Genomic DNA, 21,097 nt, shown 5'->3' on the forward strand with positions numbered 1-21,097 from the left:
CGCAATACACGGCATAAAGGATCTAGACATACTACTGGATGGGCGAGAGACGATGAGTCAGTTAATATTCAGGAAACAGTTTAGGATGACATCCATATTGTGGCGGAGACAGAGTTGTCACATCCTTATGAAACGACAGAGTTGCCTCATTCTTATGAGATGGAGGATCCGACTACTACAGAGGCTACTCTGCAGACGGCTAGAGAGGCGCCTTCTATAGATGATATGGAAGTTACTCCTCTGGTTGAGACAGAGGTCACTGCTCCAGCTTCGACAGAGTCGTTTGTACACACAGATGAAGGGTTTCCCAGAGGGCCCAGCGACTATTATGTGCTCATTGATATTCAGATCATGTGGCATTTAGATTATGTTAGTGAGAGGTATGCATATGATATGTTGATGAGATGAATTTATTTATTTTATTATACTTTGAAAATAATTAATGTTTTTGACTTTGTTTGTTACAAGACCAACCGCTGCTAAAGGTGCCCACCCACGGGGGATGCTAAAGAAGTTTTTACATGTGGAGATGCTAGAGGAGGTCAAGGTGATTGTTGATTATTGTAGTCTCATTTTACTTAGGGACTGTTCGCTGACCATGCTCGACGCTCAATTATTTACAACCTTTGTTCAACAATGGCATAAGGAGACATCTTTCTTCCATCCTCCATTTAATGAGATGGCTATTACCTTGGATGATGTCTCCTCGTTGTCCCATCTTCCCTGGTAAATAGTTTCTTCATCGCTCCTCTTATTAGCCAGGAGCTTGCACGTATGACTGTTGTACAAAACTTGGGGTTATTAAGGAGCGCGTTATAGAGGAGTTTAGAACTATAAGAAGTGCTCATTTTTGCTTATCTTGGCTCCGGGATAGGTATAAAGATCTAGTGCATCAAGGTATGTATGAGGCACCTTCTAGGGTATACATGCTACATCTTGTGAATACAAGACCACACTTACAAAGGTGTTTTTGATCCATGGCAAACTCCACAAGCAAACAAGCAACAAGGCACAAGCAGAAGAACTCAAGGAAAAGCAATTATTGGCCACTCAAGACAAAGCAGGTCGACCTGCTCTGTATCTAGGTCGACTCAATACAAGAAAAACAAGAAGGAATCAGAAAAACAACAGACAGGTCGACCTACTCACAACCCAGGTCGACCTAAATTGGAGAAATTTACACAGCCTACTGTTAGGTCGACCCACACAACAACTAGGTCGACCTAAACTGAAGAAAAATCTCCAAAACGTATTTCAACAGGATTTTGGTCGACCTAAGCCTTCAACAGGTCGACCTAACTGGGAAGAATTTCATCCAAAGTTAATTCAGCTATGTTAGGTCGACCTAAGCACTACAAGAGGTCGACCTATTTGATCAAAAGTGCCAAAATTGTTGATTTGCTTTGCTCCAATTGATCAGCTCTCATATATATTGTCAAAGATTCATTATTGCTTCTTAACACCAACAACTGAAAGATACACAAAGGCTTCTCATCTTCGTTCTTCATCATCTCCAACACAATTACACATAATCATTCTTGTGTTGAGGGTTAGTGATCGAGTTCGATAACGTCCATGGAACGGAATTGAAGATTCCTAGTGGGTGAAGATTTGTGGGGTTTTTGGTGAATAAAATCTGAGAGTTTTGTCCTCCAAGATTGGTGAATTTTGGGGGGTTTTATCAAGAGGCTTCATCAAGGATCCAGCTGAGTGTGAAGATTGTGGAACAAGTGTTCAAGCAATTCAAGACACTGCAGAAAGGGATCAAAGTGAAGCTCTTGGAAGACCTTAATCTGGCTCAAGATTAAGGGGGAAGAAGATTCAAAGGATCGACAAATTTGGTTTATTGTTTATCGCTTTGTTATCTTCTTTGTATAAACTGCTTTCAACATTAATGGAAGATTTCCCAATTTCAATTTGGAATTGGGGGCAGACGTAGTCGTAGCGAGGACGATCGACGAACTGCCTAAACAAATATCGTGTTCTTGTCGCTTTTATCTTTTCATTTACGTTTTGTTCATATTTGGTTATAATTGCAAATTGATCAACGATTCGAGTGTTAAAATTGTGAATTAAGGACTTGCATAAACATCACAATTCATCACACATTGAATCACCATCAATTTGATCATTATCACCAAGTGTTTGTGTTTTTGCTTCTTTCACTATTACTGCATTGCAAACCAAAGTTTATCAATTTAGAAGTTAATTAATTTTCAGCTGTGAAACGTATTGATCCGATAACATATCACTTCATCGTTAATCTCAATTATCTTGTGGTTTTGGCACATATACGACCCTTGCAATAACGGTCCGGAATAGACGCAAGTCGATTCAGAACCGCTTTCGCATTAGTTCGAAATAATTCCGAAAAACTCTGTGAGATCTATTCACCCCCCCTCTAGATCCTTAGGTCAGCGTCTAACAAGTGGCATCAAGAGCTCTGGTTTATTCCGTGCTACGTGAAACACTTATTGGAAAGATGGCTTCCGGACCTAAAGGGGCTCACAATAGAGCTCCAGTTTTCAACGGTGAAAACTATGGCTATTGGAAGGATTGTATGTGTGTCCACATCAATGCAATTGATAGGAACATCTGGACAGCTATTGTCAATGGTCCCTTTCAGATCACCATGACAAATGCAGCTGGTGCAGTTGTTCCAAAACCAGAAAATACTTGGGATGCTGAAGATGAAAAGAGATATGGATACGATTGGAAAGCGAGAAACATTCTAATCTCAGCTCTAGGAGTTGATGAATACTATCGCGTTTCCCATTGTAGATCCGCTAAAGCTATGTGGGACACATTGCAAGTTGCCCACGAGGGAACGGATGATGTCAAACTAGCTAGAATCAATACGTTAACTCAAGAATTCGAACTCTTCCACATGGAAGATGGTGAATCCATCGAAAACATGCAGAAGAGATTCGTTCACTTGAAAAATCGTTTAAATTCTCCTGATAGACCTGTTTCCAATGCAGTTGCTACTAACAAAATCTTAAGATGTTTGAACAGGGAATGGCAACCCAAGGTTAGAGCAATAAAGGAAGCAAATGATCTAAACACCTTAGACATTACCACTCTCTTTGGTAAACTAGAGGAACATGAACAACACCTTAAATGCCTTGACATGCATAAGAAAAGGGCAAAGAAAGAGAAGAACATGGAGAAAGAGGTAGAGAAGAAGTCAATAGCTCTAAAGGCTTCAAGTTCCAAGACCTCAAGACAAGAGCTAGAGGATAGTGATACAAGTGATGACGAAGACTCCGATGATGAGGAAATGGGACTGTTTGTGCGAAGATACAACAAATATCTAAAGAAAAATGGAGCAAAGCATTCTGACAAAGGCTTGATCAACTATAGAAAGCAATCAAACAAGTTCAAACAAGATGACAACAACAAAGGAAAAATCAAAGGCCCTTGCTTTAATTATGGGAAAGTCGGTCACTACAAACCGGATTATCCATACCTTAAGAAGGAAAAAGAGAAGAACCAAAGCAAAGGTCACGACAAATCTAAAAGAGCCTACATAGCATGGGAAAGTGATTCATCTAGTGAAAGCTCATCAAGCGATGAAGAAGAATCAGCAAACTTATGCCTTATGGCTCATCAACACAAGAAAAAGAAAGCTGAAAAGTGTCTTGACATTGCCGAAAGGTTGTGGTTCCTTGATAGCGGATGTTCAAGACACATGACGGGAGACATATCTCTTTTCGCTGAGTTTCACGCAAAGAAAAAGGGGTATGTCACCTATGGAGATAACAATCGGGGAGCCATACTTGGTAAAGGAAGTGTAGGTAACCCCTCTACCACAACTATAACTGATGTACTGCTAGTAGAAGGCCTTAAGCATAATCTTTTAAGTATAAGTCAATTGTGCGACAAAGATTTTAAAGTAATGTTTACAAATGCTGGCTGCACAATAGAACATACTAAGAAAAGAGACATTATGTTTAAAGGCTTAAGAGTAAACAATATCTATATGCTAAACTTGGATGAGGTATCTAAGTCTAGTACCAAGTGTCTAATTGCTCTAGGCGAAGACTCATGGCTTTGGCATAGACGTCTCGCCCACATAAATTTTGACTTACTTAATAAAGTTGTCACAAAAGATTTAGTAATCGGCTTACCTAAAATGAAGTTTTCAAAAGATCATCTATGTGATGCTTGTCAAAAGGGAAAGCAAACAAAAATCTCTTTTAAATCAAAGAACGTGGTTTCAACATCACGCCCTCTTGAACTACTTCACATGGATCTTTTTGGCCCTTCAAGGACTAAAAGCATAGGTGGAAACATCTATGGTTTTGTCATTGTCAATGATTACTCTAGATTTTGTTGGACAATCTTTCTACCTAGTAAGGATCAAACTTTTCCAGCTTTCACACAATTTGCAAGATTATGTCAAAATAAAATGAGCACCAAAATAGTTGCAATTTGAAGTGATCACGGTGGAGAGTTTGAAAACTATCTTTTTGAAAAATACTGTGATAAACATGGAATTGAGCATAACTTTTCAGCTCCTAGAACACCACAACAAAACGGTGTGGTTGAACGTAAAAATCGGGTTCTAGAGGAGTTGGCAAGAACAATGCTAAATGAGGGTAGTCTACCTAAGTATTTTTGGGCTGACGCGATTAGCACCGCATGTTATGTTTTGAATAGGATAATAATACGTCCTATACTGAACAAAACTCCCTATGAATTACTAAAAGGTAGAAAACCAAATGTATCTCATCTCCATGTATTCGGTTGCAAGTGTTTTGTCTTGAACAATGGTAAGGATAATCTTGGTAAATTCGATGCTAAAGCTGATGAGGGCATCTTCCTTGGTTACTCACAATCTAGCAAAGCATATCGGGTATATAATAAAAGATTACTTATAGTAGAAGAGTCAGTACACGTGTCTTTTGATGAATCTTATACAAAATATGTCGAGAAGGGTCTTTTGTTTAATGGTGCAGGTCCATCCACTGAAGACATTGTCCAAGATAAGGAAGACGAGAATGAAAATATTGTAAAGAAAGATGCTGAGAAAGAGAAAGATGAGTCTCATGATGAAAGTGAAAAGGAAAGCATCTCAAATAATGAAGAACTTCCTAAGGCCTGGACAAATGTGAAAGACCATCCAATTGACAACATAATAGGAGACATCTCAAAGGGCGTTACAACACGCTCAAAGATAAGTAACTTCTGTCATTATTTTGCTTTTGTTTCACAAGTTGAGCCGAAAAACGCTAAGGACGCATTACTTGACGAGCATTGGCTAATGGCCATGCAAGAAGAATTAAACCAATTTAAATGGAATGATGTTTGGGACTTAGTCCCTCATCCAGGAGATCATCAAGTAATAGGCACTAGATGGGTTTTTCGTAACAAACTTGATGAAAACGGCGTTATTACTATAAACAAAGCTAGATTAGTTGCCCAAGGTTACAATCAAGAGGAAGGTATTGATTATGAAGAGACATACGCTTCTGTAGCACGTCTCGAAGCTATTCGCCTCTTACTTGCCTATGCGTGTTCTAAAGACTTCAAACTATTCCAAATGGATGTTAAAAGTGCCTTTCTAAATGGCTATATAAACGAAGAATTCTATGTTGCTCAGCCACCCGACTTTGAGAATTACATGTATCCAACTCATGTTTATAAGCTGAAACGTGCTCTATACGGTCTTAAACAAGCCCCTCGGGCTTGGTACGAACGTTTGAGCAAATTTCTTCTTAGTCAAGGGTACTCTAGGGGTAAAGTTGACACTACTCTCTTTATTAAAAGAAAAGATAAAGATGTACTCTTAGTCCAAGTTTATGTAAATGATATTATATTTGGGTCGACTAATGCAAAACTTGTCAAAGATTTTTCTAAGCTTATGCAGAGTGAATTTGAGATGAGTCTCATGGGTGAGCTAAATTTCTTCCTTGGCCTACAAATCAAGCAACTCAGTCATGGAACGTTTGTAAGTCAAACTAAATACTGTACAGAGCTGCTCAAAAGATTTGGAATGAGTGAAGCGAAAGAGATTGACACACCTATGGCAACAAATACTAACCTAGACAAAGATGAGAAAGGTAAAGAGGTTGATGTGAAATTGTACCGAGGTATGATAGGTTCACTATTGTATCTTACTGTCTCAAGACCAGACATTATGTTTAGTGTGTGTATGTGTGCAAGATATCAATCTTGTCCAAAAGAATCTCACTTAAAAGCTGTCAAAAGAATTCTGCGATATCTACGTGGTACTCCTACATATGGCCTATGGTATCCGAAGGGAAATGAGTGTTATTTGGTAGGATTCTCCGACTCAGATTTTGCTGGCTGCAAATCCGATAGAAAGAGCACCAGTGGAACATGTCATCTATTCTCAAATTCATTGATAAGTTGGCATAGCAAGAAACAAGTATCGGTTGCATTATCTACTGCTGAGGCAGAATATGTAGCTGCCGGAAGCTGTTGTGCGCAGATATTATGGCTCAAGCAACAACTTCTTGATTTTGGTATTAAGCTTGATTGTATACCTATCATGTGCGACAACACAAGTGCCATAAACTTGAGCAAGAATCCAGTTTTACACTCACGAACCAAGCATATTGAAATAAGGCATCACTTCCTAAGAGATCATGTAGAGAAAGGAGACGTCATATTTGAACATGTAGAAAGCAAGAAGCAACTAGCTGACATCTTCACCAAACCTCTATCAACGGAGCAATACTTCAACATTCGTAGGGAATTAGGGATACTCGATATCTCTAATTTGGGCTAATTACATTGGTTTCTCTTAAGTTTATTCCTTTACTATATATATATATATATATATATATATATATATATATATATATATATTGATTATTCTCAAGCTAACATTTCTCTTAGTGTAAAGGTAGTTCTTCATCAAGCCAGGAATCATTCCACATTACCTAAAGGCCTCCACTAAACGAGGACACCTACATATTGAGAAGGCGGTAACATGGTTGTTGTTCGCTTCCAAAAATATCATTGATGCTATAATATGCTATCAATTAACATGCTTATAGTGACTTCATACATATATCTGTCTTACTCATGTATGTGTTTAATCTCTAATCATAGCATATCATATTCTAAACATACAAGCAAACAACTAGGCATAAACACATCATATATTGAGCATTTTTACAAATATTTGGAATTTAGGTCGACCTAGTGTCGCTACCGCGAAAATTAACAGAGTCGCCACTAACATATTTATCCTGGAAAGGAAGGGAATGCCAGGAAACCACAAAACAAAACAACGGTCTCACGACCAGAGAAAAATGGTAAGGGAGTCGGTTACGCGAGGGGAAGGTGTTAGCACCCCTCACGCCCATCGTACTCGATGGTATCCACGCTTGTGTCTAAATCTATGGGTATGTGTACGCTAATCTGGACTAAAATGAATGCAGAATGTAGGGAAAAGAAAGGATTGTGCTCGCACGGGCCCTACCCCGCTGCCTACGTATCTGTTTTGCGGAATCAGAGGTACCGTAGCTCGGCTAACTAATTTTTGTTTGTTTTGTGTTTTTTAGGTGAACGAGTTACATTCACACTCCGCTGCTCGACCTTTGGAGACTTATGCTTGGGAATGGTGCGGAAATAACAAGTTCTTAAGAAAAGAAAATCAAAGAGTGTGGTTTGTGTTTTAAAGAGATGCATGAGGGAGACCTAAGCTAAGGGGGAAAGCTTGCTACCTAATGTTATCATACAAAGGGTACAAGTCTAAACTAAACTAGCAACCTACGAGGGAAAGGGGAGGCACACAATAATATCACACAAACGAGCGTCCGCTCGTAAAGCAAACAAACCAACGGTACTGACCGAGTGGTAGAAAAGCGGTCCCGCCATAGCCAAGGGGAGCACCTCAACCCAAGTCAACCAAGCATTAGACCTCGCGAAAATGATCGGGCCATAGACAAGAGGGCGGACCCCTCTCAGCAACCAAGCTGTCACGGATCGTAAAGGCAAACGGTGCGTGCGTACACCGAGCATCAACGTCGAGCGACGCGAGCTATAAGAAAGGCGGGGGTCCGGCTGCATGAACCCTTTTCCTGACATACTCGATAACAAGATCTTGTGTAGGTTCAAAAGTGAGCCACGCGTAGCGTGCGCATAATGAACGGACTCGATGAGACTAGGCGGGGGTTGATTGCTAACCCTTTCCGCGTGCCTTCCATGAGGACTTAACGGGGTGCCATATAGGACTTATTACACCGTGACTCCCTGCCGCAAAGCACAAATATAAACATACCAACAAAAACAGAGCCTCTTTCGAGGACTTGGCCAGATGCATGTCTAAGTCCTACTTCTCATGTTAAAGGATGATGCGAGAAAGCGATAAAGTGTAATAGAAATAAAATGAAACAGGATCAATACCAAACGGATGATGATCCGTAAACTAAGGCGAAGCAAAGCGAAGAAACTAAGAATCCCGCGAGCGAGCTAGCAAAGCAAAAGCAAATGGTCAGCACACTGATTAGCCATGAAAGCACACAAAGGTCGACACGCACGTCGAGCACAATCACAATACACCTGCAAGATGGACAAGCAAACCAAACAAGCAAGTATAAAGTAAAAGGATCGTGTCTCCCAGATGAGAACACGATACAGATGAATAGGATTGTGTCCGCAAGTGAAGCGGAACACTCGGGTAATAATTGTCGATCGGTGACTATCCAAAGGCCTTGCACACTAGCACACAAGTTAGAGATAACAAACATCGCAATCGGAATTGCGTTATTGCTATAAACCAAAAGAAACGGGCAAGTAACATAAACATGAAATGGATAATGAAACATCAAAGAGAAATCAAACATGAATGATCTACAAATTAATGAAAACTAAGCATCTAGCAAGATAGTACGTCTCATAAGCTTTCCGACGATATAAAGAACGTGGAAATCGGAGCTACGAGTAAAAAGTTATGCAAGATTGAAGTTATAAATGAAAACACAAAGTTTGAACACAGGAACCGGTTCCTGTATAGGACAACCCGGTTCCTGGTACTAAAAACCAGAGACAGAAAACTGGGAACCGGTTCCCACCTAGGGACAACCCGGTTCCTAGTACAAAAACACAGAACCCTCAACATTTCAAACAGCTGGGAACCGGTTCCTGGCTGGGACGAACCGGTTCCTAGCACAAAAGTTCAAGGGTAAAAACAACGCAGGAACCGGTTCCCACCTAGGGACAACCCGGTTCCTGGTACAAAAAATCAGAGAATCAACATTTTTGGATTGAGTGGGAACCGGTTCCCGCCTGGGACAACCCGGTTCCTGGCGTAGCAAAATCAATTTTTAAGCATTTTTGAGGCCTCGGAGCCATTCGCACTCAATCCAAAATAATTCCATAGGCAATTATCACAAGCAAACATCAAATTATGAATTAAGCACGAGTCCACAAGTAAAATTATCCTAATTATGCAAAGTGCGACGCGTCGAGCCAAGCAAACATCAAGCAAAAGTGCACCACATGCATTTATACAAACACTTTGAGTGCGACACAAGTAACATACATGGATATTAACAATTATGCACACAAAATCAACACCGAATCATAGATCCATACACGAATACCACAATTCATCATCAATGGATATCAATTACACACAATCAAACATCAATTCAAACGCGATTCACATGAACACGACTAATTCGAGCAAAAGATGAGCAAATTCAACAATCAATCATCATCAATCATCCATTAATCAAGAACAAGAGGCGGATCGGGATTCGAATTCACATAATAATCAACAATTAAGCACTTAATTCAAGATCCGAAAGCTTACCGAATGAAGATCTAACCGAAGCGCGAACACGAACACGAACGAACGCGAACACGACACGAACGCGACCCGAACTCGACACAAACTCGAACGAAATCCGGAAAAAGAGAGAGGGAATGGCGCGCAACTCTATGTGGGGAGAGGAGAAGAAATTCGAACTTCCGATCTTGATTCTTCAATCCATGTTCTTGATCTTGGTGAAAATTGATGAATCTTGATGAAAGTTTTATGTAATTTGTGGTTTTGATTCAAGAGAATTGAGAGAAAATTGAGAGAAAATGTTTTTGATCTTTTTGGTGAATTGAAATTATGAGAGTCCTCCTTTTGATTTGTGAAGAGCAAAATGTTTATATATTGTCAACGCGAAATGTCTAAATTGCCCTCGGTGCGTCTTATTTTGGCTCGTTTTTAAGGAAACTCGGTTCGGCTCTAAATTTCGGAACTAAACCGATGCCATTGCGAAGATGACCAAATTCTTGACTCATTGCCGCGAGAATCACCTCAATCCGATAAGCGATGAAGAAAATACGCGCGTTTGAATGGCGAGAAACGCCGATTCATCTGGTGCGACTGTGCAGAATTTTGTGAGTACCGCTCAAAGAACTCGATAAAACCCTATCTTCGGCTCAGAATCTGAACATGCATGTGTGACGAAGAATCGAAGCTAACGAAATTTCTGAGAAAATGCCGCCGGAATGGACTTCATACGATAAAAATCGCAGGAGTTATGAATTTTCGAACTCGGCGCGACATACTCGAAAACACACTTTTTACCGAAACAACGCGACGATCCTTAAAATTCTGGGAATTTTCCGTGCATAATTGGCCTTCGGTCCGAACATATGAAATATTGGTAATGATGGTACGGAGCTCCAGTTAAATTTTCAAGTGAATCCGACGAGCGGATTGGGAGATATAAATTTTCCGAGGTCCGAAACTCTACATTCAGCACTGTTTTTCACTGTGAAATCTCAAATAATTTGCAAATTTGCCGACCTTCCTCAAAGAATTGGCTTCCGAGCCGAACACGAAAGTTGTAGATATTGTCGAAACGATTGGGACAGCGTGGGAACTTAGCTCATATCACCTTCCAAATATGACTTGCGAATTTTCTCGTATTTCCACTGTTTAAACCATTTTTCACGCCTTTCTTCTTAAACCCATGAAAACTCTTTATTATTTTTCTTCAATTTTAGAATGACGAAATAAACGTCATTATTAACTTATGGCTCCAATAAAGAGGGCAAATTTTGGGGTGCAACAGCTGCCCCTATTCAAACTTCTTGAACCTGACGAGTGAGAAATGAAAATTTCGAACCGTTGAGGTGGAAGGAGATTGAATACTAGAATGAACTCGAAAATTTGCACTCTTGATCAATAGAAGATTCCGTCTCGTAATAAGAAGGAATGTACCACCCCGCAAGCAGGGAGAAAAAACTCCAATTGATCTGGATAATAAATATGCTCCAACTTGTGATAAGAAGGAACGGGCACCCACAGGCAGGGGAATCACTTCAAATGATCTGGGCATCAAGAGAAGGAACATCTCGACTGATCTGAGTATCAGACGTAGTAGATGTCTCCGAACATGCATCGGGATAGATGTCTTAAGTCGATCTGGGAATCGAAGGAGATACATCGGCTGATCTGGACATCAACGAGTAATAGGTATCTCTGATCTGGGAATCTGGGCAGACATCTCTTCTGATGCAATTAAATCATCAGGTAGATATTCCTACTAATCTGGGAATTAGCGGCTAGCTCCTTCGTAAGACCACAGGGATCCGGAGGCGACTCCTTCAACTGAACTGGAAATCAGGATAGGAACAATATCTCTTCCGAACTGTGTACGCCGAGGAAAGAATGCCTTTAAACTGATCTGGACATGATGCCAGAAAATAAGTAGGACAATCTTCATCTGAAAGACAAAGTCGATCAGGCAGACATCTCCATCTGATCTGATGATATCAGTGGCTTGCTCCTTCATAAGATCTTGGGAGATCCGGAGCGGTTCCTTCAACTAATCTGAATCTGAATATTAGGATAGGAACAGATATCTCTTCCGAACTGTGTACGCCGGGTAAAGAAAGCGTCTTCAACTGATAGTAAGGTATCAGGACTGGGCGAACGAGTTTCTTCTTCTGAACGAACTAAATCGTCAGGGAGTAGATATTTCCAATTGATCTGATGTATCAGAGGGCTTGCTCCTTCGGAAGATCTTGGGAGATCCGGAGGTGGTTCCTTCAACTGAGCTGGATATCAGGATAGGAACAAATATCTTCCACCGATCTGGGGGCATCGGGAATAGGAATGTCTTTGAACTGATCTGAGCTATGCCAGAAAATAAGTAGAACAATCCTCTTCTGATTCAAAACATCAGGATAAGCGCCTGTAATGACTAGGCGAATATTGCTCTCTAGGGAGCATTTGAATCTGGATAACTTTCCTGCAGAAAGAAACAGATATGATATGATTTATGCATGATGCATGCATGAATGTGTATGGAATAACGTTTCCGAGGAGGAAGACGCTACACGCTTAGAGAATGCAATACGAATGATGCATGATTCGAACGTTGCTTAGGGAGACAACGGAAGAGCACTGAATTGCTGAAGAAGTCCTGGAGAGAGTATAGAACTCTGCGGGGAGGATAAGATGAGTGACCAGAAGTCACAAACTGTGAACTGACAGAGATGGATCAGAAACCTGCTGGAGATGATCAAATCTGGACGCAAGCTCTGTTTGGGGAATAAATCCTGCTTGGGGATACCCTGGCAACTTCATTGGAGAAGCAAAATCTCGACACCCTGGGGATGTGAAGATAAAGGCAAGTCATGATGACAACTTTGATGGGGAGTGATCAACTTGCTTGTATAGGACGCATTCCGCTGGTGAAATCCTAGATGAGAACAGGTTCTGCTAAGGATGCATGTGAATCTCTGCTGAGGAAAGAAACTCAGTGGGGAAGATGGACGCTTCTGCACAGCAAACTGCTAGGGATATGAGAGATCCGCTAGGGATAAGGAACTTAGCAAAAGAACCTTTTGTTAAGGCAACTCCACTGGGGAACAAGATAACTCTCCTAGGGAAAACAGGTCAATCTGTTGGGGAGAGAGAAGCTCTACTGGGGAGAACAACAAACTCGGGCAAGGAACCTCATTCAGAGCTTGCTGGGGAATCAAATACCATTAAATCATGATTCAACTTAGGAGAAGACATTCCGCCGGGGGAATAAGGCTTCTGGAACATAGAGAATGCATCAAGAGGTGCTTTGATGAGGAGATGAGAATCTTGGAACAAAGAAAGTCTCATCCAGATATACTCAGCTGGGGAATGAGAATCTCTCGTTAGGATGCACTCGGCTGGGGAGTGAGAATCTCTCATGGCTATGTCCGTCAATATACTGATGCGAAGCGCTTGCAAGGACGTACCTGCGAGACAAACAAATGAAAAATGCCCCAGGATATAGCATGGCATCTTAGCCTGCCATCCTGGTCACACAAGACTTTGAAGTAATTTCAAATATTTTATCATTTCTAATCATGTGTCGTAAAAGCAATGCAGTTTTCATATGCAAAGTTTTAGCACAAACCCAGGACGTTTTATGCAAACAAAACAGTAAAATAAAACAGTTGTTTAAGATAAAGAGATTTTTATTAATTGTGAACAGAATGCTCGTAAAAGAGCGAACACATTTCAGAAGTAGTTCCTAGTAAGAGGTAACCACACATTTATTGGGTACAAGAGAAATGGCAATGTGAAACGGATATCCATTGGCTTCGGTCCCGCTATCACTTTTATAACTCCGACGTTCTCATCTCCTTGCTTTGGAAGACCGTACTCATTAGGATTGATCACTGCCCGATCTGATAATGTCACTAAACTTGTGGACCCGATAGGGTTTGGTAAGTGCTTTAGGGATTTGAGCTGCCAGGTGCAAACTCAAGAACACGGAGTCTTGCTTATCCCTCGGTCGGGAGCCCTAAACAAAGTGATTGGAATTTGTGGATGCTTTAGGGATTTGAGCCTCCAGGTGCGAACTCAAGAACACGGAGTCTTGCTTATCCCTCGGTCGGGAGCCCTAAGCATGTATGAAGAGTGATTGCCAAGGTGGCATGCGAGATGTAGTCATTCGCTTTTGTCCCTTTTTTGCCTAAGCCGCCCTTTCGGGTTTTCAACTTAGCGGGTATATTCGTTTCTTTTTCATTCTTTTGCCTGATTCATTTTCTTTTCTTTTTTCTCTTTTTTTTCTTTTTTCTTTTTTTTTCTTTTTTTTCTTTTCTTTTTTTCAATCAGGTCTATGCGAAGTATTTTTTGACTACATCTGCGTTCACAGGGTGCGGAAAGTTCTCGCCATCCATCGTTGCAAGCATCATGGCACCGCCAGAGAATACTTTCTGCACGACAAAGGGGCCCTCATACGTCGGAGTCCACTTGCCTCGAGGATCACCCTGAGGAAGGATAATTCTTTTAAGCACCAGATCACCTGGTTTATAGCTTTGGGGTCGCACCCGCTTGTCAAAAGCTTTTCTCATCTTCTTTTGATACACCTGACCATGTCCAATAGCCGCTAAGCGTTTCTCATCAATGAGGTTCAATTGATCCATCCGATTCTGTACCCATTCTAACTCGTTAAGTTCGACGTCTTTCATAATCCTCAGGGAAGGAATCTCAACTTCAACCGGCAATACCGCTTCCATACCATAAACAAGTGAGAAAGGAGTTGCCCCAGTCGACGTACGCACAGAGTTGCGATAGCCATGCAAAGCAAAAGGTAACATCTCGTGCCAATCTCGGTAGGTCACTACCATCTTCTGCACAATCTTCTTAATGTTCTTGTTGGCCGCTTCAACAGCGTCATTCATCTTTGGACGATACGGAGAAGAATTGTGATGCTTAATCTTGAAGGACTCACAAAGCTCCTTCATCAACTTGTTATTGAGATTTGATCCATTATCAGTAATGATCTTCTCAGGAATCCCATAACGACAGATTATATTGTGCTTGATAAAACGAGTAATCACCTGCTTCGTTACATTCGCATAAGATGCGGCTTCAACCCACTTGGTGAAGTAATCGATGGCAACCAAAATGAAGCGATGTCCATTAGAAGCAGTATGCTTAATCTCTCCAATCATATCAATGCCCCACATTGCAAAAGACCACGGAGAAGTCAAGACATTCAAAGGCATAGGCGGCACGTGCACTTTATCAGCATAGATCTGGCACTTGTGACAAATTCTGACATGGTTATGACAATCAGTTTCCATAGTGGACCAATAGTAACCAGCCCTCAAGATCTTCTTAGCCATTGTATGCCCACTAGAATGGGTACCAAACTCACCTTCGTGCATTTCTTCGATGATTTTTGAGGCTTCTTCCTTCACAACACATCGGAGCAACACACCGTCATGATGCCTCTTGTACAAAACCCCACCGTTAAGGTAAAACTTGGCTGCAAACCTTCTCAGAAACTTCTTATCAGTCACCGACGCTTCGGGAGGATACTCTTGAGTTTCGAGGAACTTTTTGATATCATGATACCATGGATTTCCATCCAATTCGACATCAGCTTCAAAGCAAAATGCTGGTTCATCCAACCTGTTGATGGTGATGTTAGGCGCTTCATTGGCCCATTTCACTTTGAACATGGAAGCCAAAGTAGCGAGAGCATCAGCAAGATTGTTCTCTTCTCTAGAAATATGCTCGAATGTGATCTCATCAAAGTATGGAATGAGTCTCATCACATGCTCCCTGTATGGAATCACATTCTGATGGCGAGTTTCCCAATCTCCATTGATCTGGCTAATGACAAGATTGGAATCCCCATAAACTTTCAAATACTTGATTCGCAAATCGATCGCAGCTTCGATACCATAAATACAAGCCTCATACTCAGCCATGTTATTAGTGCAATCAAAACAAAAAATGGCTGTAAACGGAATATGAAAACCAGACGGAGAAGTAATTACAGCTCCAACACCATTCCCGAGTGCATTAGAGGCACCATCGAACACGAGCATCCATCGCGATCCTGGTTCGGGTCCTTCCTCCGGTCCGGGAATGTTACAATCTCTGATGTACAAAGCATCCTCATCAGGGAATTCAAACTTCATCGGCTCATAATCTTTGACCGGCTGATGCGCAAGATAATCTGCCAACACACTACCTTTGATGGCTTTCTGGGTAGTATATTGGATATCATATTCGGTCAAAATCATTTGCCACCTGGCTACTCTTCCGGAAAGAGCGGGCTTCTCAAAGACATACTTGATAGGATCCATCTTGGAAATCAATAAGGTGGTGTGAACCAACATATACTGCCTCAGCCGACGAGCAGCCCACACCAAAGCACAACAAGTTTTCTCGAGCAGTGAGTATCGGGATTCACAGTCGGTAAACTTTTTGCTAAGGTAGTATATTGCATGCTCTTTTTGGCCAGACTCGTCATGTTGACCCAACACATATCCCATTGAATTTTCAAAAACTGTGAGGTACATAATCAAAGGCCTTCCTGGAACTGGAGGCATTAGTATTGGAGGTTTCTGCAGATACTCTTTCACTTTTTCAAATGCTTTTTGACAATCATTATTCCACCTGGCCGTCTGATCTTTTCTTAGCAATTTGAATATTGGTTCACAAGTGGTCGTAAGATGGGAGATGAATCTAGCAATGTAGTTCAATCTCCCTAAGAAACCACGAACTTCTTTTTCTGTTCTCGGCTCAAGCATCTCTTGTATAGCTTTTATTTTGGCAGGATCGACCTCAATACCTTTTCCACTAACAACAAAGCCCAACAGCTTTCCGGATCGCACTCCGAAAGTGCATTTGTTTGGATTCAACCTCAATCTGAATTCCCGAAGCCTCTCAAACAACTTCTGCAAATGAACCAAGTGCTCTTCTTCAGTGTGAGACTTTGCAATCATGTCGTCAACATACACTTCAATCTCTTTGTGAATCATGTCGTGAAAAAGAGTCACCATGGCGCGCTGATACGTTACCCCTGCGTTTTTCAACCCAAAAGGCATGACTTTATAACAGAAAGTTCCCCATGGTGTAATAAACGTTGTTTTCTCCATGTCTTCTGGTGCCATCTTGATCTGATTATACCCAGAGAAACCATCCATGAAGGAAAACACTTTGAAAGGAGCAGTATTATCCACCAACACATCAATGTGGGGAAGAGGAAAATCATCTTTCGGACTCGCCCTATTCAGATCTCTGTAGTCAACACACATCCTGACCTTTTCGTCCTTCTTAGGTACAGGGACAATATTCGCGACCCACGGAGGGTAATTCACAACTTGCAGAAAGCCAGCATCAAACTGTTTCTCAACCTCTTTCTTAATCTTCTCAGACATATTTGGGCGAGTCCTTCGAAGCTTCTGCTTGACCGGAGGACTATCTTCCTTGAGAGGTAGACGGTGTACCACAATATCTGTGTCAAGACCTGGCATATCCTCGTAGGACCAAGCAAAGATATCCGCATACTCTTTCAACATAGCAATGAGCCTCTGCTTCACACTATTCTCAAGTGCGGCCCCTATCTTGACTTCTCGGACCTGTTCTTTAGTGCCAACATTTACCATCTCAATTTCCTCCTGATGCGGCTGAATCGCTCTCTTTTCCTGTTTCAACAATCTGGCCAACTCATCGGGAAGGTCACAATCTTCATAAGCTTCCTCCTCGGCTTGGTAGATCGGATTGTCAAAATCATAATAAGCAATAGCGGAACTGTTACCAATGGAATCCATGGTAGTGGAACATCTGCATGATTGATGTTTTTATTTTAGTTTTATTTTTATTAAGATATGTGCAAGTGTGTGCAAAAACATTGCCATTTAAAGGAAAAAGTTAAAAAGAAAGACAGAGAGCAAAACATTTGTATGCAAAAACGTCCTTTTATTTCATGATTAACTTTGAAAATGCGAACTGCATGGCCCTACAAATGATTCACTACGCCTTGGGCAGAGCGTAGGAATTATGTCATGATAAGAAAAGTAAAAACAAGGAATTTACTCCTGAGCTTGTGTAACTTGGATGACATCTTCGATTGTCCAGTTGCGAGGCATCTCCCCAAGAATACTTGGACGAATCCAACTATCAAAGTCACAATCACTATCCACCTCTTCACCATTGACAATGGCGTCAACCTGACCGTCTTGAATGACACCTCCGCTCACAAATTTGATCGGGCTAAGGACACCAGACTTGGGCGATGCATTCTGCTTTCCAGGATTGAAACCAAGACCATTCTTATCAAATTTGGGACGCACATCAATTACTTGCCCCCAGCCTTCCACTCTTCCAGTCTCAACGACAACCTGAGCATCTTTCAAAGAGGACATAATCGTTTCTGGCTTCGTTATCTCATAAAGAGGAGTTCTCACAGCATTCACAGCCTCAAACGCTTGGAAAGGCGTCTCATGTATCTCACCCTCAATCTCCACATATCGGAAAGAGGACAAGTGACTCACAATATAATCTTCTTCACCACAAACTGTCACCACTTTACCGTCAACTTCTGATGAAGAGTGGATGTCACAGCACCAGCCTTGTGAATCCACGGTCGTCCCAACAAACAACAGTAAGCAGGTTGAATGTCCATCACATAAAAGGTTATAGTAAAGATCTGAGGACCAACCTGGATTGGTAGATCTACCTCTCCGAACACAAACCTCCTTGAACCGTCAAAGGCGCGCACTACCAACTCACTAGGCCTTAACTCCACACCGGCATAGTCAATTCTCATTAGAGCTGATTTGGGAAGCACGTTCAAAGAAGACCCAGTATCGACCAAAACACGGGACAAAGTCGTACCCTTACACTCAATCGAAATATGCAAAGCCTTGTTATGGTTTCTCCCTTCTGGAGGAAGATCATGGTCAGTGAATCCCAAACCATTCCCAGCGGAGATATTATTGGCTACTGCTTCTAGCTGATTCACAGATATTTCATGCGGGACGTAAGCACCGTTCAAGATTCTCAAGAGAGCATTCCTATGACCTTCTGAACACATCAACAGTTGCAAGATAGAAATCTTTGATTGGGTCTGACCCAACTGCTCAACAACCTTGTAATCAGACTTCCTGATGATTCTCAATAATTCCTCCACATCCTTGGAAGACACAGCACTGTCAGGTGCCCCACTCTGAATCGGAGAATTCTGGACATCAGTCATTACTTGTTTTCCTTTGGCCTTAGCCAAAGCATCTGCATTGTTTTGAATAAGCTGAGGAGAGAACACCCTACCACTGCGAGTGATTCTACCAGTACCGTCGAAGTTATCAGTGTTTGCAACTGAGGCCTCAACAAACTTCTCTTTAGATGGCTCGCCTTCCTCCTTTGTGCCATAGTAATATACGTCTGAACCATAATGCCAAGGGATGGCCTTCTCACTCTCATATGGAATAGGCCCTGGCACAGTAATCATCAACGCCGCTGGTTGTTCCTCATACGGGATACTGACAGGTATCTGAATAGGCACTTGGATACATATTGGAACAACCGGATCATAAGGAATTGAGATCATAGACACTTCACCATCCTTACTCTTCGCACCTCTCAACCTTCGATAGAACTGAAGAGGACCCTCGTCAATCAGCTTTTGTACCATACCTTTCAAATCAGCACAACCTTCAGGTTGACTTTTGCAATTCTCACAATCAACTTCACAGCCCGGGAAGATACCGCTATTGATCAGATGTTGTTTCACAGATACAAGAGGAAAAGTCAAACAGCTCACATCAGATACAACACTTATCTTTTCACTCTCAATGGCATTCACACCCGAACCTCCGTGAGCAGGCATCAGATGTGAACTGAATTATCTTTTGATCCAACAAGTCCTGGACCTTATTCTTCAACGCAATACACCTCTCGGTATCATGCCCAGCGGCACCTGAATGGAAAGCACATTGCGCGTTTGCATTGTAGTTCGGAGATTGTGTGTCCGGAGCATTCGGAGCATCTCTCAAAGTAATCTTCTCAATCTTGAGCAAATGTTGCAACACTTGAGCATAAGTCATAGGAATCGGATCAATCTTTCTATGAGGCCTAGTCCTGGGAGGATATCGATCATTACTGGAACGCTGTCCCTGCTGTTGTTGTTGTTGTGGCACTGGGATCATGACAGCATTAACCTGTGAATTGCTTCTCCCTGAACCCCTTCTTCCATATATGGCATCCGCATTTCCTTCTTTCCTTCTGGCATAACCTTCAGCTTGTTTCTTACCACCAGCAAAATTAGAAGAAGCTCCCAACTGAATTTTCCCCATCTTTAGACCCATCTCAACACGTTCGCCATATCTCACCATTTCAGAAAAGTTAGCTGAAGCACTGCAAGCCAAGTAATAGTGTCCAGACAAGGTACTGGTGAACATGTCAATCATCTCACGTTCAGTCATCGGTGGCTGAACTCTTGCGGCTAACTCACGCCATTTCTGAGCGTACTCCTTGAAAGATTCTTTAGACCCCTGAACCAAACTCTGCAACTGGGTCCTATTGGGTGCCATGTCAACATTGTACTGATAGTGCTTAATGAAAGCCTCCACAAGATCTCTCCATGAATGGATATGGGTGCGCTCAAGTTGAACATACCACTCCAAGGAAGCTCCAGCCAAGCTATCCTAGAAGAAATGCATTAGGAAACCTTCATCCTCTGAATAAACTGACATCTTGCGATAGTATGCTTTGACATGAGTCATGGGACAAGTCGCCCCATTGTATTTTTCAAAAGATGGAACCTTGAATTTTGGTGGGATCCTCACACCAGGAACCAACCCCAAGTCATTGATATCCATGCCTAACACCCCTTTGCCTTCAACAGCCCTGAGACGTTCTTCAATCAGACGATATCTCTCAACTTCATCATGTACACCATCAGCACTATGCCTTGATACCTGATCAAAGTTCTCAACATTAAATCCAAATTACCACGGTTCTAATGATCTCTCCTTCCCAACAGACGAGATGGAGGTGGAGGTGGAAACCCGTGATGCTGATTGAAAGGATTATAGTGCCCTCCCACGTGATCAAACTCATGCGGATCATGGTGATCGTCAATTCTACCAGACACATCGTCAAACAGCCCTGGATGTCCTCCATTCTCAACCCTTCTGGAGTTCTCGACGAGAACCCGCAAGTCATCCTGCCCCTTGGTCACATTAGTCAATGCTTCCATAAACTGCGCCATCTGCGCATTCATCTGCTCTGTCAGGAGCTCTCATCTCTGCCATTTGTTCCTGAATCTGTTCCATCTGCCTTCTCTGATTGCTCCTAGTCGGATACGGGTGATTAGTCGTCTTA

Source organism: Vicia villosa, linkage group LG1, assembly GCF_029867415.1.
Source record: "Vicia villosa cultivar HV-30 ecotype Madison, WI linkage group LG1, Vvil1.0, whole genome shotgun sequence".
NCBI lineage: Eukaryota > Viridiplantae > Streptophyta > Magnoliopsida > Fabales > Fabaceae > Vicia > Vicia villosa.